General features: G+C 40.1%; 1 pseudogene; it reads right to left on the bottom strand.

The window, feature by feature from the left end:
* Positions 1-463: 463 nt before the first annotated feature.
* On the bottom strand, positions 464-2701 carry LOC116879467 (annotated as a pseudogene).
* Positions 2702-11307: the final 8606 nt, after the last annotated feature.

Below are 11307 nucleotides of genomic sequence, written 5' to 3'. Positions count from 1 at the left end.
CATGGATTTTGGGTTTCTTTGTTTTTTTGGTGTGTCTTTTTTTTTTTTTTTTTAAACAATAGAATAAATAGTTCTGTTGGTGACTGTAGACACATCGGGCTGTTTGGTGGTATACAGAACCAACACAGAAATGGTGGTTTTCCTGATTGGTCTGTGGTTGTCAGTAATTCTAAGGAATTACTTACCAGAAACTGCTGGCCAACCTTTGTGCCTTTGTGTCTCTATCGCTGTCAGGATCATTGCTACCTGGGCACGTTTTCCCCAGATCCTCTCGCCTCCTTGTGTTACATGGCCCAACTCCCTCAAATTCATCTCGGTGACAGTACCTTTGGTAATAACACCCAAAGTAGTACGTAGCGGGGATGAGGGACTCATTTTTACGCCAAGTACTGGCAAGCGAAAGGTGGCTTTCAATTCAGAATGTGTTGCATGGGCATTTTGGCAATGTAAGCCCATTGGCCTACTAAAATCTCTCGTATTTAGGGGGTTTTCGAGGAAAGCCATTTCCAGGAAAGCAGACTTTAATAACTAACCTCTTCATGCTTTGTTGTTTTTCTTTCCTGTTTGAAAAACTTTTGATACTTCTGTTTCTCCCTGGGCATGAACTTTAGGGCAAAGGGACTTCCCATTTGCCCGCTTTCTCTTGGCATTTTTGTTTCATCCCATTGGAAAGGACTTGAGCTGGGGACAGTCCTTCTCTGCCCAGTAGACGTGCAGCACCGCTCTTCATGGAGTCTCTCGCCATCATTCTTTTGTTTGGAGCTTCTCCTCTCATGCGTCCTGATAGTCATTTTTATTTGTATTTTCTCAGCCTGGTGCTGTTAATGGTAGAGCTCGGCTTTCAGACCAATCATCCTTTTTGCCTTCTTTGAATGTTCTTGAGCCTCCAGACCTTCCCTCTTCCTCTTTTTCTCCTGGTAATCCAAACAATGGCCATGGTGCTTCCAGTGTAACTCAATATATTGGTTTTGTGGCGTGGTAATGGGGCAGAGCTACAAGGAGCTGCTGCCAGTGTGAAGAAGCTCTCAATTTTTGGGTGTCACAGACCCAGGAGCTGAACCCCGAGACGGGAAAGAGACTCCCTGGGCTGCTTTAAAAATTGAACTGATGTCGGGGCCTCACCCCCGACTCGTTCAGATTCAACTGAGCCTCATTATTTTAAACTGTGCGTGTTTCTTAGTAATAAAGGAACTTGACTTCACAAATTGGGGCCCAAAGGAGCAGACCACAGCTGGCTGAATCCTACTGAGGAAGTATTTGGAGGGTTTGTGGGCTCTCACAGGCCATCTGTCCAAGGACCCAGAGCGCTGGAAAGGGGGTAGGTTTCCTAATGGGGAAGTGAGGTTTCACCTGAGGGAAAAAGAAGGGAAGGGCAGGCACTCAGGAGAGCCAGCTCCTAGGCCCTTCCCTTCCGTCAGAACAAGCCATGAGCTGATCTGTGAGGGCAATTTTGATATATGACCCCAGATGTGAGTGGAAGGTACAGTGTGTGTCTTGAGGTTTTTCCTGTGGAGAATTTTTTAAACCTCAGACCGGATTGTCAAAGAATTGAGACGAAGTATGAAGAGCATGAGAGATGTGTTTGACACAATAGGGTCAGAAAAGTTCAAGGCGCCCTCTCTCCTGGCATGTTTGGCAGGAACGCTAAAACACAAGGAGGGGACTAGAAACCTTATGACAGTAAAATTTTAAGGCTTCATTTTTTTGGGGGGTGTAAAATACGACTTGCTGTCAGGTGTGTGATTTGGTAGCTTTGATGCAAGTATATAATAAATCTTGCCTCTGCTGAAATCGGAAGAGTTTTCTGCGTATAAATAAAAATGATGAGTGTAATAAAATTGCTTTTGATCACCTCACATGAAAGGTGTTAGGAATTTTCAGACTGTTATCATAATTAAAGTGCAAGTGCTTGGGAGGAAAATCTCTCACTTGAGTATCTCTCCTCCTATCCTGTCTTAAAAGGCATTTCTGGAGAAAATCACCCTCACCCACTTCAGTATTGTTGTGACCCTACTTTGTAGTCTGAAGAAATGTTATAGTTTTCAGTGACAGCAGGAAAATGGTCTTGTAGTTGAAAACACTACAAACCACAAAGGGCACTGGCATTTGCAAAAATGAACCAAATTCTCTTTACAGCCTCAGTCGAAAGGGATGACTTCAAAAGAACTCATTTTTGTCAGTAAAGGTATTGCCTGGAGACCTTCTTTCTTTCTTTCCCTGGGTCTGCTTCTTGATCTCCTGTCTATAGGGTCACCGTGCCTGACTTGGTCTTTCTACAGGTCTTTTTAAGTTGCTTTTTGTATTTGCTTTATATATGAATCTCTGTTTTGAGTCCAGAAGCATAGACTAATGATGGGAGAGGGATCATTCCTCAAGCAAATACCCCCATCTACTTACACGTCCGAGTATCACAATGGCTACCTCATGGGTCATCCCCGCTCCAACCTACCTGCTTCAACCACCCCATGCTCTCTCAAGATTTCATAGTCAGAACTTTGACTCTGTGTCTGCCACAGCTCCACTCAAAATATTTAAGGGATTCCCTTTTGCTCACAGAGTAAAGCTCAAACCCCTTAGCCTGGCCTTCAAGACCCTCTCTAATCTAGTCTGTTATATCTGGCACTCACCTCACTTGAAAACTTGGATCCAACTTTGCTGCTTTGCTTACTTCTATGCCCACTTCTGGCACCTTGGCTTTCATCCTGCCAGAAATGTCTTTCTCCCCCTGGTATGATTCTTGCAAAGTCCAGCTCACTTCCCCCTCTGCTGGGAAGCTTCCCCCAGTTAGCCTATTCAGATCCCTTGAACTTTAGTGGGAATTATTTGAGACTTAGCATACCTGATTTTTATTTTTATTTATTTTTTAATTTAAATTCAATTAGCCAACATATAGTACGTCATTAACTATAGATGTAGGGTTCAGTGATTCGTCAGTTGCAAATAACACCCAGTGCTCAGCACACCACATGCCCTCCTTAATGCCCATCACCCAGTTACCCTATCATCCCACCCACCTCCCTTCCAGCAACCCTCAGTTTGTTTCCTAGAGTTAAAAGTCTCTCATGGTTTGTCTCCCTCTCTGATTTTTTCCCACTCATTTTTCTCTCCCTTCCCCTATGATTCTCTTTCCTATTTCTTATATTCCACATATGAGTGAAACCATATGATAATTGTCTTTGTCTGATTGACTTATTCACTCAGCATGATACCCTACAATTCCATCCACATCAATATAAATGGTAAGATTTCATCCTTTTTGATGGCTGAGTAATATTCCAGTGTGTGTGTGTGTGTGTGTGTGTGTGTGTGTGTGTGTGTAGTTATAGATAGATAGATCATATCTTCTTTATCCATTTATCTTCCAGTAGACATCTGAGCCATTTCCATAGTTTGGCTATTGTGGAAATTGCTGCTATAAACATTGGGATGCAGGTGCCCCTTCAGATCACTATATTTGTATCTTTGGAGTAAATACCTAATAGTACAATTACTGGGTCGTAGGGTAGCTCTATTTTTAACTTCTCAAGGAACCTCCATACTGGTTTCCAGAGTGGCTGCGCCAGCTTGCTTTCCCACCAATAGTGTAGGAGCGCTCACCTTTCTCCACATCCTTGCCAACATTTATTGTTTCCTGTCTTAATTTTAGCCATTCTGACTGGTGTGAAGTGATATCACATTGTGGTTTTGATTTGTATTTCCCTGATGCCAAGCGATGTTGAGCATTTTTTCATGTGCCTGTTGGCCATTTCTATGTCTTCTTTGGAGAAGTGTCTGTTCATGTCTTTTGCCCATTTCTTGATTGGATTATTTGTTTTGGAGGTGTTGAGTTGGTTAAGTTCTTTATAGATCTTAGATACTAGCCCTTTATCTGATATGTCATTTGTAAATATCTTCTCCCATTTCATTGGTTGCCTTTTAGTTTTTTTACTGTTTCCTTTGCTGTGCAAACCCTTTTTATCTTGATGAAGTCCCAATAGTTCATTTTTTACTTTGTTTCCCTTGCCTTTGGAGACATGTCTAGTAAGAAGTTGCTGAGGCCAAGGTTGAAAGGTTGCTTCCTGGGTTCTCCTCTAGGATTTTGATGGATTCCTGTCTCACATTTAGGTCTTTCATCCATTTTTAGTTTATCTTTGTGTACGGTGTGAGAAAATGGTCCAGTTTCATTCTTCTGCCCATGGATGTCCAATTTTCCCAACACTGTTTGTTGAAGAGACGGTCTTTTTTTCCATTGGATAGTCTTTCCTGCTCTGTCAAAGATTAGTTGACCATAGACTTGAGATCAATTTCTAATTTCTGGGCTCTATTCTGTTCTATTGATCTATGTGTCTGTTTCTGTGCCAGTACCATACTGTCTTGATGATTACAGCTTTGTAATGGAGCCTGAAGCCAGAATTGTGATTCCACCAGCTTTGGTTTTCTTTTTCACCATTCCTCTGGCTTTTTGGGGTCTTTTCTGAAAAAAAGTTGCATTTTTATATACTAGTTGCATTTCTATATAAAAGTACATTTTATATAAAAGTTGCATTTTATATAAAATGCATTATTATATGCATTTTATATAAAAGTTGAATTTCTACATACTAACAATTAGACAGAAGAAAAAGAAATTAAGGAATTGATCCCATTTACAATTGCACCAAAAACCATAAGATACCTAAGAATAATCCTAACCAAGGAGGCAAAGGATCTGTGCTCTAAAAACTACAGAACGCTTATGAAAGAAATTGAGGAAGACAAAAGAAATGGAAACACATCCCATGCTCATGGATTGGAAGAACAAATATTGTTAAAATGTCTATGCTACCCAGAGCAATTTACACATTCAATGTAATCCCTATCAAAATACCATCAACATTTTTCACAGAATTGGAATAAATAATCCTAAAATTTGTATGGAACCAGTAAAGACCCCAGGTAGCCAGAGGAATATTGAAAAAGAAGAAAACCAAAGCTTGTGGCATCATGATTCTGGACTTATATTTTTGTTTCTTTTTTATGTGTGTGCCTTATTTTCCTTTCTAGAGGTTAAATTTCATTCATTTGTTTAGCACATATTTACTGTGGCCCAACCATGTGTGAGGATCCGAGTCCCACGTGGGAGTGCTGCAGTGATTAAGACACACATGGTCCCTGCCCTTAGGAGCTTACATTCTAGTGAGGAATCATAACCATTCAGTGTGCCAAGTGCTATTTAGGGGACAGCATTGGGTGCTGTGGGAGAATGCAAGGGGCCCAGTTAAACATACTCAGGAAGGTTTGAAAGGCTTCCTAAAAAAGGCAATGCCCTAAGCAAGACTTAAAGGATAAGTAGGAATTAGCTAGGCAAGGATGTAGAGGAAGACTGTTTCAGCATACATAAGTTATGGAACTGGAAGAAGTCAAAGATCAGGATGGACATAGAGGAGGTAGGAGAATTGGTGAAGACCGTTTGGGGGGTAAGCAGAGGCATAGCTCTGAGCCTTCTGTTCATTCTGTCAATGGATGATTTTTTAAAAAACTTTTTAAATTTATTCATTTGAGAGAGAGAGTGCCTGTGAGAGCAGAGCAGGGGGAAGGTCAGAGGCAAGAAGGAAAAGCACAGCCTGATGTGATGCAGGGCTTGATCCCAGGACCCCAAGATCATGACCTGAGCTAAAGACAGAACTTAACTGACTGAGCCACCTAGGGACCCCTTGATATTCAAGTATTTTAGCAAGGAAAAAAGAAGAGATTACCTTTGGGAAGGCAACCAACAGTGTCTGCCACATAGCATCTCCTGAATATATTGACTCAAACCCCTATACCAAAGCCCTAGCAGAGGGAAAGGCATGCTCATTTCCAGGCCTAAAAACTATTTGCATCAATTTTCACTGTCACATACAAGATGACTGGATTTCAACAAAAATTTATGAAACATACAAAAAAGCAGGGGAAAATACACTATCAAGAAACAAAGCAATCAACAGGTTCAGACTCAGGAAAAAGACATTCTATGCATAGGAACAAAGATTTAAAAATTACTGCAGACTTCATATCAGAAACTGTGTAAGCCAGAGGATGATGGAGTCACATCTTTAAAGTGCTGGAGGGGGCAGGGAGTAGAATCTCTGTGAAGAAGAATTTCATCCCCAGTGAAAATATCTTTCAAAAATTAAGGGAATATATACTTTCTCAGACAAATGAAAGTATTGTTGATCAAAGTAAAAAGTGGAAGTGGTTTCCCACTATGTTTAATTCTATACTGGTGAGCAGCGAAGCTGATTTCTTTGTGTTTAGTATTGACTTGTAGTTTGTCTTTTATGAATTGCCAGTTCCTATCTTTCACCCATTTTTCTGTTGGTCTGTTGTCTTTTTCTTTTTTAAGTTTTCATTTATTTATGAAAGAGAGAGAGAGAGAAAGAAAGTGCAAGGAGGGGGAGCAGCAGAGGGAGAGGAGAAGCAGGCTCCCTGGCAGGGAGCCCAATGACATGGGGCTCAATCCCAGGACCCTGGGATCATGCCCTGAGCCCAAGGCAGACACTTAACCAACTGAGCCAATAGGCACCCCTATTTGTCTTTTTCTTACAGGAATTCCTTATATATTTTGAATACCAATCCTTTGTTACATACATAGCAAATATCTTTTCATGGTCTGTCACTTTTCTTTTAGTATGTTTATGGTTACTTTTGTTGACAGAATTTTACAGTTTGTCAAATTGTCAAAAAATTTTGTCAAAATCAAATCTAATCACTTTTCCTCTATACTTTAAGATTTTCTTCTAAGGTTTTATAGTTTTGTATGTTGTTTGCTCTTTAATCCTTATGGAACTTATATTTTTTGAGTAGTAAAAAGTAGCGTTGTAAATTAATTTCTCCCAAATGGTTAATAAATTGCTCCAATATAATTTTTTAAATAGTCAGTATGTTCTTTCCATATTGATTCTAAATGCCACATTTACCATAAAATACCTTCCCATATATTCATGGCTCAGTTTCTGTATTCCCTTTTATGTCCCACGGAGCTATTTTGCATTAGCGTTACAATGTTTTATTTCCCGCAGCTTTATGTTTTGGTATTGTGATAGCCAATGGCCAGGCTTGCCCTGCTCAGCTCCTCCCAGTAGATAACACGCCTGCCTGAAATTTTGCAGAAGGAGTCCTGAAAGAGAGCACCCGCTCTTTTACATTTCTGAAGTAGCCCAGCAAACAGTGGGCTGTAGGATGAGTAGTGATAATGACCACATGACCATCACACCTGGCCTATCATATTGTTTTAAGGCAACCAGGTATGTTTGGTACCTGGTTATTATTTCATCTGTGTGCAGTGCAGCAATATGGCATGATAGCAATATAACAAGAAACTGAAACTGATAATAGGTCTGGCTAATGTGGTTTACTGAAAGTGGTTTTGCAAAACCATCCTGGAGTTTTGAGGCATTTTGGCTGGGGGCATATAGGCCCCAGAAAATGCTGTTCAGGACTTCCCATCACCTGGCAATTTCTTTCTGGCTGGTTGACCAAGACCAGCCCTCAGACTGTCTCTCATAGTGTGATTAAGGTAAACCAAGGAGCTGTGCTCTCCAAGCTCTCCTACCTGATGCAGGCTCTCATCCTTTAAGGTCATTGCTATGACATGCAATTTGGGTACTCTGTGAGTACCTGAGTGTTCCTTCTTTTTTTTTTTTTTTAAAGGATTTTTATTTATTTATTTGACAGAGATCGCAAGTAGGCAGAGAGGCAGGCAGAGAGAGAGGAGGAAGCAGGCTCCCCGCTTAGCAGAGAGCCCGATGCGGGGCTCGATCCCAGGACCCTGAGATCATGACCTAAGCCGAAGGCAGAGGCTTAACCCACTGAGCCACCCAGGCGGCCCCTGAGTGTTCCTTCTTACTCATCTTCAAGCCTACCCTCAATTGGATGACTTAAGAAATTCACAACAGCATGCTCTCTCTTCTAGAACCTCTCTTTCAGAATTACCTTGGGTATTCATTCACATTTTCTCTTATAGAAGAATTTTAGAGTCAGTCTATAAGTTCTTTGAAATATCCCACTGGCAGTTTCATGGTGATTTCATTGAATGTATAGATTAATTTGGGGGGAACAATCATCTTTAGATGCCAAAGCTTTCCAACCAGATACAGGAACATTTTCTTTATATATGTTTGGGTTTTCTTTAATGTCTTTCAGTAAAATTTTATCATGTTTTTATTTGGATCTGAAACATTTTTTTTTGTTTATTCTTGGGTATTTTGTAGCTTCATGACTTTGGTGAATAAGATCTTTTCATGGCATTTTGCAATAGTTATTGTAGGATATAGTCAAGCTGTTGTTTTCGTATGTTGATATTGTGCTTGTCCTCCTAACTGAACTCTGAATTTTGATCATTTACCTCAGATTCTCTTAAATTTTTTGTTTTTTATTTTTTTATTTTTATTTTTTTCTCTTAGATTTTTTAGATACACAATTATGTTGTTTGCAAATACTGACAGTTTTGTTTCTTCCTTTCAGATCCTTATGTCTTATTTTTTTCCTAGTCATTTATGGCCAAGACCTCTAGTTCAATGTGAAATAGCTATAGGTATCCTTTATCTTGTTCCTAATATCTATAGGAATAATTCTCTATTTCATCACTAGGTATAATATTTTCTCTAGGTTTCTGGTTCATATTATCAAGAAATCTCCTATTTCCAACTTGCTAAAAGTTTCTTGGGGTTGAGAATTAAGAATCATGAAATAACTTTTCTGCTTTCATTGAAATAATCATCTAATTTTTCTCTTCCAGTCTACTAACTTAACAATATTTTGAAGTGTGGAAACAACATTGCATTTGGGGGATTAAATGCCATTTGATTTTTCCCTGTTGTGGTAATAATGCTTTTAGTTTGCTTATAAATTCTTAAATAGGACAGGCAGTCTTTGGTTTGCCTGAAAACGGCCTGTCTCAAAAGTCTCCCTGAGTCCCTTGTTCTATTATTTTTGTCTCTAGTGATTGACTTGTGGTCAACCTCTTCAAAGTTTTGTTGTAGGTTATTTAGGGAAAACTAAGGATATATGAAACATATCCTTAACCTTTAAAATTGGCATCATAGAGGAGAACCAGGGCATACCAACTGGTGACTGGCTTCTGTCAGAAACACAACACTACATTTGAGGTGGTTGGTAAAGGGATGGTCCATGGCCCATGATCGCATTACGTATAGTTCATCTCCATGTAAGAGATTATGGAAAAGTGCAAATGACCACATAAGAGTAGAAAGGATATGCTTCCTTGGAGTCAATCAATCCAAAATCCAGGACACAGACAGAAGGCCAGTGGTCTTTCAGTTTCCATGACAACTGGAGGATTTACCATGATGTTAATAAAGCATAAGCTTCAGGGCCTTTCATTTAAAAGGGCCTTTCTAAGGCCCTGCTTCTAATTTTATATTTGTATGTTTGTATTCTTTTCCTAAAGAGAGGCCTCAAGTTGCATAAGCCTTAGACCTTGCAAAACCTGGGTCCATCCCTAATGAGAACTCCAGCCATAGCTTTACATCCTGGCCACCATGCTGGAGCCCAGGGCTCTGAAAGCCCTATCTGGCAACCCTGATAATTCTCTCAGTGAGGCAATTAGAGTGGGTGGCAGATTAAATTACCCTGTTGCTTCCCAGCTGGGCTGAGAGAACTGTGGCCTGACATAGAAGCCGGTGGGTATCACATGGAAGAAGTGCTTGGCTATCTCACACTTCGCTCGCTGTGGGGGCACATGACCAAATTCATTATTAACGGCGAGCTGATCTGGTTACCTTGATTGACACTAAGTGATTTCAGCCTGGGCTATATTTGTCTTCATGGGGAAAATGACTGCACAGAGCTGAAAGGTTATTTCCCTCTTCAAATACCTTTGGGCCTGTCACTGTGGAGTTACGCACCCTGACATCAAAATTGGACCCACGGGCTTTGGAAGACAGCAAATGACATCATGGGCAAAAAATGGTGTCAGCTTCATTTTGTTTTTCCTTCTCTTTCTGGATTCTGACAGAGAGGTAGTTTGTCAAGAATTTGCAAGGCTTTCAGGTGAGGAAAAGGAAGAATTAGTAATAGCAGTTACCTATTTTGCACATACACAAAAATAGTTTCCAGGGTATATTTCTCTGTCCTCCTGGTCTCTCTCTGTTACTATGAAGCTTATTTATTTATTTATTTAGGGAGGGATTTGATGTCTAATTAATCAGACTAATAAATCATTCACCTGCTATTGAAAAAAATCTAACCTCTTGCTAGAATTCCTTTAGAATTCCTTTAGACAACACATATTTTTGTGTTGTCCATCCTTAACTGTGATACCCTCTCCCATGGTTGTAAAACACGTAAGAGAAGTCTACGGATGATGTGATGTTACATTCACAATGTCATGCTATGTGATTCTGAATGCATGTAAGAAATACATCACACCCTGGGGCTCCTGGGTGGTTAAGTATCTGCCTTGGGCTCAGGTCACGATCCTAGCATCCTGGGATCGAGCCCCGCCATGGGCTTTCCACCCAGTGATGAGTTCTCTCTCTCTTTCTCTCTCTCTCAAATAAATACATAAAATATTTTTAAAAAAGAAATACATCAAACCCAGTAACACAGGGAAAAATCAGATGCTGCTAGGCCCTCAACTTCGATTAGAAAATTTAAATTAGACTGAAGGAAAAATTTTAGCCTGAAGATAACAAACAGAGTTATAGTAGCTTAAGGTGGACCATAACCCTACCTCCTAGGATTTACTTATTTTGGATGAAACAAAGGTTAATGAATTTAGGGAGAAGTCATATTGATGGATGGAAACCCTAGACTTGAGAATAAAAAGGAAATGTTTTTTAAAAACTGTACCTTTTGTCATTGTTCTTGGTACAGTACAAGATTCTGATGTCTGATTCTGTATTGTTGATGAAGAGAGGAGGGACTGACCCTCTTGCAGGGTCCACAACTGTTGGGTTTGAGTGACAACAGCTCTTTGCAATGGTGACCCACCTGTAGAAACAGTTCTTAACCCAGACTGAGTCATCGCGTTGGGGAGGCAGAGCTACCGTTCGGCTTCGAATCACAAAGTCATAACTTCTGAATCTGCCCCTCCTCTCTTGGATCTCTGCCTCCTCTCTGAGGGCGATGACAAGAGGATGGGTTGGCTTCTCATTAGACAGAGAAATAGGAGGGAGTGTCCGCTGACCTAAGGAAAACATGGTCTCTTTAATATAGACCAGCATATAAAAATGCATGTAAACAAGCATTTTTTATTTGAACATTAAATTTTATTGGTACAGAGCATGTGTTTTGTTACACTGGTGACTAATGCCTTTTAAAAATGAGATTTTGGAATGCCATTCT

Source organism: Lontra canadensis, unplaced genomic scaffold (assembly GCF_010015895.1).
Source record: "Lontra canadensis isolate GAN:19392208 unplaced genomic scaffold, GSC_riverotter_1.0 scaffold61, whole genome shotgun sequence".
NCBI classification, from domain to species: domain Eukaryota; kingdom Metazoa; phylum Chordata; class Mammalia; order Carnivora; family Mustelidae; genus Lontra; species Lontra canadensis.
Note: the sequence above shows the minus strand (reverse complement) of the source record. Positions and strands in the feature narration are given on the sequence as shown.